This window comes from Polyodon spathula, chromosome 10 (assembly GCF_017654505.1).
Source record: "Polyodon spathula isolate WHYD16114869_AA chromosome 10, ASM1765450v1, whole genome shotgun sequence".
Taxonomy (NCBI): Eukaryota; Metazoa; Chordata; class Actinopteri; order Acipenseriformes; family Polyodontidae; genus Polyodon; species Polyodon spathula.
Window position 1 is genome coordinate 18,173,426 of NC_054543.1, and position 16,404 is coordinate 18,189,829.

Sequence of the window (16,404 nt, forward strand, 5' to 3'; positions counted from 1 at the left end):
TCCCTGCTGTTTCCATGTCCATGTTTGGCTAACTAGAGCAAGTCACATTCGAATCGACATCTCACTTATTGGAGGCATGGACTAGGCCCCCCAGGGAGAGACTGGGATGCTAAAGCTACCTGTTATTGCTTTCTTGAGATGTCTCCCAGTTTGTTTTTTAATCAAATTATTAAACTTATTTAATGACTGGACTGCTCAATGTAGCTATTAATAGGATGAGACTTGGTTTTAAGTATGGCATCCCCTGTGTATTTCAGACTGCCAGATTAGCTTATTTTTTTTTTGTATTTTTTTTTTAATAAACCCAATAAAGATACAAAACTGTACAAATGACAAAATGGAGTAAATAGTTTTGATAATCAATCCCACTGTATAGCAAAGGGGTTCTCAACCTTTTTTGAGTAACTCTTCCCTTTAGCAATTTTTTTTTTTTAAATTTGAGCCTCTCCCGCCCCACCACAAGAGTGAGAATTATAAGTGGCACACAGGAAATCAAATAATCACAGTGAATTATTTGCCAACATTTCGGTATATCTTCTCCTGTGTAGAAATTCTGATGAGCCCCAGTTGAGAAGTGCTGGTATAGCGTTTGTTGGGTGCTCTGTTTTTGAAAATTGTGTGTGTTTTTCTTGTCCAAAACTACTGGAGTTGGCTGGTTTTGTACACGAGATATCCTTATCAAGTAGAAACATACTGTACAGTAAATCTGGTTCTACAAAACTTCCAAAAAGCTGTTGATAATGATATATTGAGTAAAATAAACAAAATCCGCTGATCAAAGAACAGTCGTCATTTTTGTCAGGACTGTTGAAATAAAAAAACAAGGTGACTGAGGAGGTAAGAATGTTCTTGACCGCAATAAATCAAAAACATCAGGCTGACACAGCGGCATATCCTGTAGCGGACAGGATGGAAGGAAACGCCAAAACCTGACTACTGTATTGGTGCAACCTGCCACAGAACCCACACCCATGGGGGCGAAGGTTCAATCTGCGCAAGATCCGAACACATTGTGTCCTGTTTTTTTTTTTTTTTTTTAACAAATAAGGTCTTGATGCCAAAATTCAATTTACACTATTTTCTGTCAAGATAAATAAAACATTGCATAACTAGTAACAAGCAAGTTTTTGAGTCGTGAAGGTTTACTGACAGTTTTTACTGTGTAGCCTTAAACAATTCTAAAACAAATGGCATTTTGATGTGTTTGGAATTGCATGGTATAGATTTTACATAACAATAGTAATAACAATATTAACAATAATAACAATAATGTGTTTCTTGTTTGTAGTCAGATTAAACGTTCCCTGAGCTAGTGACAAAGGCTTGTTTATTTATTTCATTAGCAGCCTTTCAATAGCATGACTGATAACATTTCAGCAACAAAGTTATTAATATAAAAAAGATGTTATATAACTTTACATCGACTTTTTACATATTAAATAAAATGACCTTGTCTTGCAGTACTTACATCCCCTAGTGTGCTTGAATCTAAGAACCTCACTCAACTTTCTCTGTTTATAAATCACATAATTTTGGTTCAAATGTGCGTATGCACTCGAATAAATATGGGCCTGAACTCATAGGAAATCAAGTGCGGGGCTTGCTGAAGTGCAATGATGTGAACAAGGCCCAGGTAAACGTCCTCCTTATCCTACAGCCCTCCCTGTGGACCACTAGCCAAGATTAGCAACTCTGCAAGTGCAGGGTTCAAACCTGATTGTGTGGCTCATCCTGCATGAACACCTTCCTGCCTCTTTTACTGGATGAGATCCCCCATACATTACATTGCATATTTTGTTAAAAATAATTTGAGTCATAAATCTGTAGGCCATTTTATTATTTCTGTCTTCCTTTGAGATACAGAGGGAACAGTGCCTGAAGTGCATTGTCTGCATTCAATTATATTCTGATCTTCAATGGCAATGCAATGGCAACTAAGCACTAAAGCACTAGAAACATTCTCATATTTGAAATTACAATGGATGGATCAAAACACACTAGCAATCGTATCAGGACCACAGTGCAATACATACTCCAAATCATTTATTATTTCTGGTAATCCTATGGTCAGCTAATAGTTCTTAATGTTTTATAATGCTAACCCATTTGTATTTTTCTGCAAGACCTGTCAGCATACACAATGTTTATGTATTCTGCTTGCACAAATAAATAGGACTATATGTTCTGTTTATACATAACAATGGCACTGGCTTTTAGGCTCTTGGCCTAGAGTATCCTGGCCTTGAATGGCCTCAACGTAAAAGGCTCCAGGACCCAGACTTGACTCTGATTTTTACTAAAATCTTGGGAACCATTCTAAAATGAGATTGAGCCACAGGGGCATCATTTTACTGTCCCAACACTGTCCCCTTTGTATTTTCATAATGGGCTTATTGGGTAACCTGTACAAAAATGTTTTGTGCCAGTGATCCCACACAGTGCAAGCGTCTTAACCATTATGCAAAAGAGCCTGTTTGCATTTGTGGTTATAGAGATTGTAAACTCATCTCACCGATAAGGGACATAATCTGTAATCACACAACACTGCCTGTTATACTGGTCACAGTAACCTATAAAGCAGATGAGGTTTGTTGCTTTGAAGATTATTTTAGAATGTATCACTGACTCTTAACCTTCATAGCACAAAAAACCCTTTCTACTACAGTACAGGTGTATATCCATGGAGCACACTTGTGTAAATGGACTGTCCCTCATGGCTTATTAATTTGTCATGCATTCCTGACTTGAGTGCTGTTCTGTTTAAAAGTAGCATCTCCCAGTTACAAGTCAGTTTAAAATCAGAAAAGACTGCAAAGGGTGCTGATAGGAATGGCATACCTGCCAACACTGTGGTTTAGGCCATAGACCCCTCTATGTCCTTCCAGGGTTTACTTAAGCGGTAGCATTACCAGTGGACTACTTCGGTACTGTAAGCGTCATGCCCGCCCAAGTAGTACAGTCAGTATTTAAGAAACTTTAAGTTAAGGAATCTTAGGTATCTGATATCTAAATAAAACCTGTTTGTTGTACTTTTCCAGTGAAAGTCATACATGTGTCATCGATGGTCAGCGCATGAAGCTCACTTACTTGTCTGGCAGACGTAATGGCTATTAAAAAGTATGAAGTTGCTCTTCTGTTGATGTATGGAGAGCCTTAGCTTCGTCACATGATCTATGACCTGTTTTTTGTATGTGTGTGTGTGTGTGTGTATATATATATATATATATATATATATATATATATACATATATATATATATATACACACACACACACACACATATGTACTACTATTATTTTGTAGTTTTTTTAATTACATGAAATAAAAGATCTAAATTGGTACATATTGTTTAAAAAAAGAAAAAAGATGTCTCAATCCTAAAATTCTAGGTGATGCAAAACTTTTGGCAACAGCTGTATAAGAAAAGACCACAATGTGGAGGTGGGGTTGAAGATGAGGGTGAGAACAAGGAGTTTTAGTGGGAATACAGATACATTTAAATCAGGGGCGTGATTCCCTTGATGTGTTTTTGAACTGGAACCTGTATAGATCATTCCAGGTTGTGAGTTTGCAGGTAGTCCCACACATTTTTCCACACAAAATCACCCGTCAACAACAATATTTACAATAATTCTATTCTATGAGAGAGAGGGAGAGGGAGAGCAAGTGATTTCAGTGGAATGAGGAAGGTTCTTCAGAAAGTATATAAAGAACCCCTCAGTAATGTCTTGGGGGATGAAAGATTTAAATGTGCTCAAAATAACTGGTTGGTTAATGACACAAAAGGGTTGAACTTCGCTCTTCGGGGGACTTAGGAAGAGGTACGGTAGGTGGAGAAGTGGAGAACAAAGTTGAAAGGTCACAATATCACATGATTCCAGAAAACACGGGAAAATGTCACATAGACCTGCAAGCATGATGTGGGACGCATACAAATCTTTAAAAAGCCTTTTTTTTTTTTTTAAGAACAAATCAATTGTACCATTAGCTTGTATATCTAGTCTGGTTTTAGCATTGTCAGGATTGGGACCTTTTACACAGATCTACTGCTCTTCTGATATTGCTTCGCCCATGTCCCAAGGAATCCTATAACTGGATGTTCTCGGCCCATCTGCAGTACAGTATATCTCATAATGTTTGGGACTCTTTTTTTTTTTTTGTTACAAATACTTGTCAATGCCATCTTGGAACCCAAACCCTTGCTATCCTTGGACTACAAACAGAATTCACAGGTTAGGAAACAGGACTGTGTGGAGGAAGTACCTCCAGGGATTAGAAGGGAAGTAGAGTGTTTGTGAATTAGTAAAGATGTCAGGGTGTCCTCTTGTCTCGTGGAGAGTCACCCCTGCACAGGTGAGGCCCATAAACACCTTGATTTTAAAATGTTATTTTTAGTTTTAAACAACCCATAGACAAGCTCATTTTTATTTATCATATTTGATTAGTCCCTTCCCTCATAGTGTACCACAGTAAATTTGCGCTGTAATTTTGCAGTTTTCTCATGCTTTTCCTATGGTTATACTTTGCATTTATTATTGTTTACCATGTTTGTTTGTGTAAGTTAGCGGTAGATTTGCGAAGTGTTTGATAAAAGTTAACCAGCAGTTGGTGTGTGCTTAGTATTGTGTTTTATTAGCCATGACATTTTCCTGACTGTTCTGTGTTCACAGATAATCACATCATATACACCAAACATTTTTTTCCTTAAATATGTAATTCATGGTTTACCACAGGTAGTTTACATGCTTAGAAATACATGTAAAAGTGGCATCCTTATTGGTTAGTTTAGTGAAGGGGGCCCGAGTCCAGTCTGTAGAATTGCAGCAAGCCTCCGAGCCTCAAGAAGATCAGTGTTGTTCGTCTAGACGGTCATCCCTTTCATGGGGTAAAATGAAGTCAATTCTTGTCATTTGGAGTTTGACAGCTCTTCTTTTGTCTTTGCACCACAGCTTTTTCAAAGTGTTAAAATAGTTGTCATTGATACCTTTTTTTTTTTTTTTTAATTTGGGGCACTGTATTAGATGTTATGGTACCTCTCTAATCCAGCACACTTTATAATCAAGCACAATTTTCCAGTCCCTACCTGTACCAAATTAGACAGGTTTAACTAACTGTATTGTCATCACAGTACCAGTATTATTGACTATCCTCAGGCACGCTGGGTACTTGCAGCTTTTGCTCTCTTCATAATACAGTAGAATCCCTTACAAGCAGTTCATTTTACAAAATTGAATCATAACTTACAAAAAAATAATAATTTACTTAATATCAATCTATTTTATTTGTTTAAGAAATACAAACAAATAAATGTTACACAAAGTATATAAAAAAAAAAAAAAACAGCCAAACTAAAAACCATTTATTAATTTGCAGGAACTGAAGAGGCAGTTAAAAAAAAAAAAAATAAATAAATAAAAAACTGCATATTTTAACATTTTGAAACTTATTCTCCAATTTAAGAACTGCATACTTCTGACAAAAACATCACAAATTCACCAAGTGTATTGGAGTTATAGCTATGTTTTCATATGTAAGTACCATGGTGGCCACTAGTGTTTCTCTGTCCTATAACATGACTGGTAGTTCAACATTGTAAATACAATAACCCTTTGTAAACCATGCAGCATTTGCCTGAGACAACAGCAATGTGCATGAGGAAGACCAATTTTAACAAAATGTTGACCAAACGATGGTCAAACTTGTAGTGGGGAGGTTTTATAGGTTAAGCTTTTTAACTTGACTTACATTGTTTTAATTTATTTTATTTGTTTATTTTTGTGATTTTATGTTTTATCATTCTTATTCATTTCTTGTTTTATTTAGATGTTATTATAGTTATTGTTATTATTATTGTTATTGTTATTAAACTACTACTTCTACTTCTTGATACTGCATGCTTCATTCTGTTTCAACCAACATATAAAGTGCTTTCACTGTGGTGTGAAAAGCTCTGTATAAATAAAATACATTGAAATAAATTGAAATTGAAATTGGAGTGAAGACCCAGACCCATGTCAAAACAATGATTTGTTTTAATTAAAAAACATGCCACCATGTAATAGCTGCAGTGGGATTACAACAAAATTAGTAATTTAGGTTAACTGTTCTTTAAGATTAAAAGCCTTAGAATTATATGGTTGGCCTGGTAGGACCGATAGCAATGTGACAATATTTTTCATAAGTCACTATGTTAGCAAAGGGTTTTCCCCAAGCATATAACCAACTGGTTATATTTCTTTAATATAATTTTTAAACTCCACTTTTAAAGAAGTGCACACTTTATACAAGCCAGATCATTTCCAGGTGGTCGTTGTCATTCGTTCTTTTCAGTTACACAGTAATGCTATTTGGGATTCTGTCCGGTGACAAATAGTAATAGGGGAGCTTCTTATTCTTGTTTCTTTCTTTTATGATGCTGGAGATCTCGTCCAGTTTCTTCCTGAATTGCTTCATGGCGTTTTTCACAGGTTTCTCAATGAAATGTTCATCTGTGTACATGCCTAGAAAAACCTAGGAGCAAAGAAGAATCGGTTAGTATGCTCACCCCAAGAGCTTCCTATTTGTATAAGGCACCCAGACATGCCACATTGGGCAGAGATATGGCCACAGCAGACTTTACTGAATCGTTGAAATCACTGGGGGGAAAAAAATCACATTTATGAATGGGAAGAGGCTTTTCGACCCATCTTCCTAGCAGCTGACTGATCTCAAAACTTTGTCAAGTCTGGTCTTAAAGGATCCAAGTCATTCGGCCTTCAACAACATGACCAGATAACCAGTATTCTCATCACTCTGTGTGACAGCTGAGCCGAAAGGTGTTTCATAAATACCAAACCATCTTTAAATCAAAGGGCTGTGAAGATCTGTGGCTGTCTGAGTGGGTGTGTGATGTGACTCAGCTCTTATTGCAGTGTTACAGAGCAGACTTACTTCGTTTTCCTGGAACTGACTAAGTGCCCACACAGCGCCCAGGTGCCAGCAGGAGCGCCCTCGGTCCGGAAGGCTCTCAATGATGTAGTTGATGGTGACCACACCCTTCTTTGTGGGTGGGGGGCGCCTCATGGTCGGGGGAGAGTTCGGAATCCAGGAACACCAATCAAACTACAGCCCCATAATAAAAAATAAAAAAAACACTTATGCAATCAGAGGTAAAACCTGTGGCTACGTATATGATTGATATATATGTGTTTCAATGGCTTATCTGAGACTTTTGAAACACCAGTTTTATTTGATAAGCTTAAAAAGGTCCTAAGCGGAACCAAAATCTAGAAATTGACTTTAAAAAAGCAGTTGTTATATGTGTGATGCACCGTTAGACGATTCCAACTTCTGCAGATGAGATGAGGTTAAAAGCTCACATGAGCCTGGCTCTTTTGTGCAGTGGTTAAAGCGCTCGTTTGGAAGGGTGGTTGACTGTTCACACCCAGCCTCCGTCCTGGTACACATAATCAAGTCTGCTGGTAGTCATGAAGATACAGACACACAATTGTATCCAATTTCTTTTGGTTACACTTTAAAAGAGCGGCCCCACATTCCTATGAATTCCAATTCATTAGCTGTTATTCCTGTGATCTTCCGCTTAAATTCATTATGAATTTGTGGCCTTTTTTGTTTACATTATCTTCCAGACTAGAAAAACTGTTAAAAAACAACAACAAAACATGTGTTATTCAGCTTCCTATGGATTTGCGGCCAGTTTTCTATTAACTGAATATCTCTCAACTGAATATCTTAACACAGAGTGAATTAGAATCACAAACGGGATTTCAAGAGGCTTTTTGCATTTTCATTGTCCAGTATCAATGGCTTCACAGTGAACAGACTGCTATAGTAGAATGTCGTTTCAATTTCACCATACTTTCCCAATGTAGTGTAAATATAGCATATTTTAATAAGGTTGCCCCAGCCAGCAATTTTTTCCCCAGCATGTCAGTTGTGTCAATTCATCTATACTTTACCCATATTTAAGCTGTCCTGCATTATTAGACTCCAGAAACCACAGCCAAACATGTTGCTTTATTTTAGATAAACCAGTGCTCCAGATAAGGGGTATACTGTTGTAATTCCCGACTAAAAACAGGGGCGGGACTGTACAAACTTGGTTCCCATTCCAGGAAGGCTGTTAGTTCTCTATGCAGTTCAGTCCTTTTAATTGTTTTTTTATTATTTATTTTATTTAAAATTAATTAAATGTGCACCTATTTAGCAACCTCTTTTTGAGGATGTTAATTTGAATGGTTTCTTCAGCTGTCAGTTCTCAATTAAATGCTGACTAACCAGTAGACCAGTAGATAATCAGACTCACCAGAGGCAGTATCCCTCCCGCCCTCCAGTATGATTGACTCTCAATGAGAAATACTAGAGTGAAAAGATTGTGCCAAAATGAAATAAAGCAAGAATTATCCTCCATAAGCTTTAACAGTAGTACTGGAATGCATGGGTGTGCGTTCTTGTACCAATCTGTGCTTTTCAACCGCCAGATTCAGATTTATTTCACAACCACCTACTGTTCAGTTTGTGTAAAAATAATATCAATTATGCTGAAAAAAATTGCAAAGATATAATTCACTCGATTCTACAAGATGTTACAAAATCCTAACAGCCAAAAAACGAAAACATGGGGTCTCGCTCTCAAAAAGATGGGCTTACAGAAGATGGCAAAGGGACTCTGGCGTTATGGAATGAAGAAAGACAGACACGATTTCACTGCACTATCTGTACAGAAATTAATTTGACAATTTGCTAAAGCCGAGGTTCAGGTATGTTTCTATGGAACAACAGCATTGTATTTGAGGGTGCAGTAGAAGGAAGCATAGTGTTTGTGGCTGACAAGAATGCTAATGTTTAAATAGACATTTAGAGTACAGTATACCTATATTCCATAATAATAACAACAACAACAACAACAACAACTTGCATTCAACATTAGTTATTGAATTATTTGTATCCACCAACCTGTTTTGCACGTTTATGCTCTAATGGAGTTATTTGCTGCATAAGTTATAAAAACAAACACTTAATTGCTTAAACAATCATTATACATTTTGGGTAGCATTGCTATTGTAATATAGCATGCCTCTCTGTATGCCTCTGTTTTCAGTAAGCATACATCTGTCAATACTGACAAAACACAATGCCAGTAAGGAACACGTTGCAGCTGAAAAGAAACACCTTTGCAGAAAAGCTCAGCCCAACAATCCTATTTGTGACCAGGACATCCTGGAATCTGAACCTGCCACTGCAGACAAACTGATTTTGTTTCATACTGTATACTGGGCCGACAAGGAAGGTGTTGCAACAGACAAAGTCAATAGCCTATTATGTCTTCAGAGAACAAATGGGCTGGACATTCATTTTCAGAACTTGAGTCAGGATACAAGTGACATTCAGTGCAGCTTAGTGAGTCTTAATAATGCAGACTTACACAAATAGTTAATGAACAGTAATTTTGGATGCGACAACAGATTTGGATGTGCAGAAAAATATGGTTTACATGCACTGCGTATGTGAAGGAGAAGTGTAACAAGGTTTTTAGCAAACATTAGAATGTCAGATGGCAAGGCCAACAACACAATTGTTGAAGAATTGGTCAACAAATTAAAATTACTCGCCATAGACTTACACAACATGGTGAGTTTAGGCTCAAATGGTGCAAGTGTGATAAAGGGCAGAGAAAATGGGGTCGGAATCAAGCATAAAGGGAAGTTTTGGGGGTTCCCGAGTGGCGCATCTGGTAAAGGCACTCTGAGTGGAGTTCAGGATGCACCCTATAGCCTGGAGGTCACCGGTTTGAGTCCAGGCTCACCGCGCATCAGCAACCCCTGTAGTCTGGCTGGGCGTGTACGAGCTTGCCTGTAAGCTGCCCAGAGCTGCTTTGTCCTCCGACGCTGTAGCTCTGAGGTGAATGCACAGTGAGTCTGCAGTGTGAAAGAAAGCGGTCGGCTAATGGCACACGCTTCGGAGGACAGCATGTGTTTGTCTTTGCCAATGGTGAAGGCATGTATGTCAGGGATAGATGCCTTAAAGGAAGTAGATGGCCATTACATGTCAAAATTTAGAAATGGAGTGTCTGTAAGTGAAACTAATGACAATGTTTTAAAATTCTCAAATTGAGCTACTGAGCTACAGTGACAAAGCAGAGAGCGAATTTCTCTGAAAGTGTAGTACATTGATTCTCTGAAAAAATGTATTCTACAGCAAGTAAATGCTGACCCATCTGTAGTAAATCTGCTTAAGAGTTTTGGCTTGATCCAGCAACCTTCTCTTGTTCAGAAAAGCATTAAGTGAAAGATGCTTTAGAACATTTTGTGGACTGATTTGGAGTGCAAAGGGACACATGGTAAAACTCTGACGGTAGAGTAGGCAATGATAAACGGTATGTTGAGTGGAAGCTACAAGAACATGACTCAATTTTTGTAAAAGAATAATAAGCTTGCACTCAAACATTGTTCCAAATTTTGCACTCATCTGTAAAAGTGTGGAGTGTGAAAAAGGGTTTAGTACCCAAAATAAAAACAAAATAGAGTACAGGTGTTCTTTGTCAACAGACACATTGAACAGATTAATGGGCATTGTTTTGCTTGGTCCAGCTCTTGAGAAATACAACTTCAAAAAAGCACACTGGAAAGAAAGAAAACATAGGAAGGAAGCAAGATTGTTTAAGCTATATGAAATCAGAAAAACAAACAGATAAAATGAATGCATACTGTGGTGTTTTAAGACAGAAGTACATGATGTTTGATTTCAGAATTTCTGCCAGCTTGTATTTACAAACTTTATTGTTGTAAATAAAACAAAGGCTTAACATAATTTTGAGACTAACATAATTTAGTCTTATTATTTTTTGTTAAATCGTTATTTGACCAGACTTTTTTTCAGCAGTCTTAACTTCTGATTTTCTAAGAGTACTTGGGTTACTTACACTGTAAAAGAAAAAGCATGCACAATTATTTTTGTTTATTATGACTACATCTAGGGACTTTGGCTTGACTTACATGCTGGTGAAAATGTCATGACTTAATTGTCTACTGTCTTGACTTATTTAACGTGGTACAGCTGGATTACAATTGTAGAGTTTTGGTTTATGTTTAATTTAATTTAACAATTCCTGATTTGAAACGTCAGTTGATTTTTAAAAACACAATTATATATATATATATATATATATATATATATATATATATATATATATATATATATATATATATATATATATATATATAATTATACCTTATATTTGTTTTGATTTTGTATTTGGTGTTTGATAGATACACATAATCTAAACATAAACCAAAACTATCTAAAATTGTAATCCAGCCGTACCACCTTAAATGTCATGACAGTAGACAATTAAGTCATGACATTTTCACCAGCATGTAAACCAAGCCTTTGTTCAATAAATTAATCCTGAGCAAAATTTCACAATTTGAAATAAAAAAGTAATTGTTAATTATGAATTATTTTATTATCACAAAACTTTACTGCTGCAGTTCGTGTGAAATTTAAAATGACTCCTGCTGACAGAATTCTGGGAGTGATTACTGCTGACCGAAAAAAATATCTGGAGCATGATAAACTGTTGCACTTTGCTGCTTTTAGACCTTGCAGTTAAGCTGCTGCTCAAACTAGTTTGAGGAAGAAATACACCTCATGCAACCCAGTTATTTTGGCTGTGTAAAAGTCAGTAGTCTCTGCAGTGCCGGTGTGATGTTATTTTGCGGTATGCGTTATAATGTGGAACAGCGTTTACTGCCCTTGTCTGGGCATGGCATGTGATTTTACCTCAGAAAACAACGAAACAACCATTTCAGCAGGGTTTGGCCCTTAAAGTTATTTTTAATATAATTTGTTTCACAGTTCAACAAATTGATGAGACTTAGACAATTGGGTTATATAAAAATGTAACCCTATACGATGATGTGGGTGAACTAGTTTGTCTTGTTCATATTGGTTTGTGCAGTAGTCAATCACAGCATTGACAGCATACCGTTTTCTGGTGTTAAACAGGCAGGCATAACACATTCTGATGACATACCACTTTCTGGCCCTACACCGTGTTCTGAAAGTCTGCACCTCTCCATCAAAATGGGCTTCACGGCAGCACAGATTAATAGACTAATCTGAAAAAATAGCGCTTCCTCTGAAAACGTTTTAATCAATAATATAACACGACGGATAAAACCAGATATACTTAATAAAAGTACAAGTTAATGAATTTACGCCAAATTATGGTAGTTAAAATTTTTGTAGACGTGTTTCGAAAACAAAACAAGAAATGAATCACGCATGCACAGTTTTTGCAAGTAGCTCAGATTTCTAGATAACACAGATTTTCACAATCCCTTGTTCAACAGTATATGTTGTACATGTTTGGTTCCACAACCGCCAAATAAAACTGTAACACTTACCTGTTATTTGGTTTTTACAATATTTATACAAGAAGATTCCATAATATTCTGAAAGCATTTTTTTTTTTAGTTAGTGGTGTTTATTATTATATATGCTGTCTAGAAATGCATTATCTACAGGTATGGACAAAAGTTTATTTACCTCACCTAGAATTTTAGGATTGAGACATAATATATATATATATATATATATAAATATATATATATATATATACAGTGCCTTGCAAGAGTATTCAGACCCCTGACCAATTCTGTCATATTACTGAATTACAAATGGTTCTGTTCAATATTGTTTTTTAAAACACTTAAACTCAAAATCAATTATTGTAAGGTGACATTGGTTGCATAAGTATTCAACCCCCACACATTAATATTTGGTAGAGCCACCTTTCGCTGCAATAACAGCTTTAAGTCTTTTGGGGTAAGTATGTACCAGCTTTGCACACAGTGTCGGGGTGATTTTGGCCCATTCTTCTTGGCAGATTTGCTCCAGGTTGTTCAGGTTGGTTGGACAACGCTTGTGGACCGCAATTTTCAAATAGTGTCACAGATTCTCAATGGGATTGAGATCAGGACTTTGATTGGGCCACTGTAGGACATTCACCTTTTTGTTCTTGAACCACTCCAATGTTGCTTAGGCCTTGTGCTTGGGCTCATTGTCCTGCTGAAAGGTGAATTTCCTCCCAAGCTTCAGTTTTTTAGCGGACTGAAGCAGATTCGCTTGCAGTATTTTCCTGTATTTTGCTCCATCCATTCTTCCTTCAGTTGTAATAAGATGCCCAGTCCCTGCTGATGAGAAGCATCCCCACAGCATGATGCTGCCACCACTATACTTCACTGTAGGGATGGTGTGTCTTGAGGCATGGGCAATGTTAGGTTTGCGCCACACATAGCGCTTTGAGTTTTGGCCAAAAAGCTCTATCTTGGTCTCATCTTACCACAAAAACTTTTCCCACATCGCAGCTGGGTCATTCTCATGCTTTCTGGGAAATTCCAGACATGCTTTCAGATGGTACTTTTTGAGTAACGGCTTCTTTCTTGCCACCCTCCCATACAGGCCAGTGTTCTGCAGAGCTCTTCATATGGTTGACTGGTGCACCATTACTCCACTCCCAGCCACTGAACTCTGTAGCTCCTTCAAAGTGATTGTTGACCTCTCTATGGCTTCTCTCACAAGTCTCCTTTGAGGGATGGCTTTTTCTTGGCCTGGGTGGTGTGACGCAGCTTCCACTTCCTGATTATTGATCCAACTGTGCTCACTGGGATATCCAAACACTTGGATATTATTTTTTACCTTTTCCCTAATCTATGCATTTGTATTACTATTATTATCTTTAACATCTGTAGAATGCTCTTTGGTCTTCATTTTCCTTCAGATTCACAGCCTTACCAATGATCCTTCAAGAGTGGGGTTTTTATCCAGAAAATGTGACAGCAACTTTAATGGTTCACAGGTGGAGGCCAATGGTAAGGTAATTGTGTCTCGTTAGGGCAATTTCTTTCATCGGTGCAAACTGGGAGCTTCCACAGCACAGGGGTTGAATACTTATGCAAGCAAGATATTTCAGTTTTTTATTTTTCTTAAAAATATTTCCCAACATAAAACCAATGTCACCTTACAATAATTGATTCTGAGTTTCAGTGTTTAAAAATAAAATATCAAACAGAACGAAATTTCAATGTACCATTTGTAATTCAGTAATATGAGAGAATTGGTCAGGGGTCTGAATACTTTTGCAAGCCACTGTGTGTGTGTGTGTGTGTGTGTATATATATATATATATATATATATATATATATATATATATATATATATATATATATTAGTGCCGAGAAAAAGTTTGTGAACCCCAATGATAATTCTGGAAATTCCATAGTTTTACCATGATAGCCTTCTTGAATTTCCAACTATCCAATAGGTTTATATTAACCAATTTCATGTCTTTTGAAACAAAATTATGTATGAATTAGACAAAAATGAGTAATTTAGATTCAGGGTATGTGAAAAAGTGAACCCCTGATTTTAACAGCTCAGTTAAGGGGATAATTAGAATCAGGTGTTTAAATAATTAGGTAGATCTTCAGGGGTGAGTTTGGGAGGCCCCACCCTATATAAAGATCAGAAAATTTGTGAAAATTGTTTGGGCTTCACCATACAGGTGTGTGAAAACACATCATGCCACGATCAAAAGAAATGTCTGAGGACCTGAGAAAAATATTGATACTCATAAGTCTAGAAAGGGTTCCAAAACCATTTATAAGGATTTGGGGCTCCACCAATCCACTGTCAGACAGTGACACTGTCTACAAATGGAGAAAGTTCAAGACCACAGTCACTCTACCCGGGAGCGGTCGTCCTACCAAAATCTCTCCAAGAACAAACCAGAAAATCATCAAGGAAGTCACAAAGAACCCCAGAGTAACATCCAAAGATCTGCAGGCCACTCTCGCCTTAGCTAATGTGAGTGTTCGTGATTCAACTTTCAGAAAAAGACTGAACAAGAATGATGTTCATGGAAGGATCTCCAGGAGGAAACCACTACTCTCAAAAAAGAACATTGCTGCCCGTCTGAAGTTCGCCAAAGAGCACGTAGATGATCCACAAGACATCTGGAACAATGTTCTCTCGACAGACGAGTCAAAGGTATTGACCTCAATGAGAAATGTTATGTTTGGCTAAAAATAAACACTGCTTTCGAACAGAAGAAACTCATCCCAACCGTCAAGTGTAATGGTTTGGGGCTGCTTTGCTGCCTCAGACCTGAATGGCTTGCCATCATTGACACAAGCACGAATTCTGCATTGTATCAGAAGATTTAAGAGGAGAATATCAGGCCATCCGTCCGTGAGCTGAAGCTGAACCAAAAGTGAGTCATGCAGCAAGACAATGATCCTAAACATATAAGCAGATCTACAAAAAAATGGCTGCAGAAGAAGAAATTGCGCATCTTAGAATGGCCAAGTCAAAATCGAAATGTTGTGGCAAGGCCTGAAGCGAGCTGTCCATGCAAGGAAGCCCTCAAATGTCACATGAAGCAGTTCTCTAAGGAGGAATGGGCCAACATTCCTCAAAATCGATGTGAGAGACTGACAAACAGTTACAGGAAACGTTTAGTTAAAGCCATTGCTGTTCTATTATTAGGACTTAGATTAAGATCTAATAACATTTTAGGTTTGAAATATGTGAAAATCCTAAGTGGTTCACAAACTTTTTCTCGGCACTGTATATATATATATATATATGAACATAATTCTAAACTACAAAATGATATCGCAAAAGTCTACCAGAAGCATACTAGTACAGTATTTCAGGTTAGATTTGGAAATGTCACATTTTTCAGTTTTTCATTATGTGGAAAACTACAAAGCAGTATGTGATTCAATATGTTAACGTAACATTATTCAGCAGGTTTCATTCCACTTTATGAAGCAAAATAAGTTAATTCTATAGGGTGATGCAAAACCTTTGGCTATAGCTGTACAGTATGTTTCAGTATGTTTGACTTCAGTTTCACTTCCCTCTCTATTATGACAGCTTCTATGGATAAGGTACCTGTCCGAAATTGACTGCAGCATGCTGAGATGAGGCAATGAAGATAATCACTCTATCAGTTTGTCCCGGGTCATGATAGTCTTAAAATCCTAAAAGAGAGTTATAAATCACTAAGCACAGGAATCATATTTGGTAAATTAACTTACATTTGGCAAGGAAACTCTAAGAGAAAGAATTCTAACTCCCCCTTCTCAAACCAGCTCAACCTAAAAGGCTACAGTTCTGTCAGGTGACACACTGATGAACCTGTTTAAGATTAAGGGTTAAATTAAATCTGCAGTGTTTTCCATTACTATTAAACATCCAATAGTGTTACATTTAGGGGAAAAAAAAAATAAAAGAAAGTGAAAAAATTTAATGACAAATAGTTTGACTAGTGGTCTACCACATTCTTTCCTATGGTTTTTCAACTATACAGAGGGTTCTTCGTTCCTTAACTGTTTT

At 37.0% G+C, this 16,404-nt stretch overlaps 1 pseudogene; it reads right to left on the reverse strand.

Moving 5' to 3' along the window:
• Positions 1-5,885: 5,885 nt before the first annotated feature.
• Positions 5,886-16,404, reverse strand: part of LOC121321675 — a 39,956-nt pseudogene continuing 29,437 nt past the window's right edge.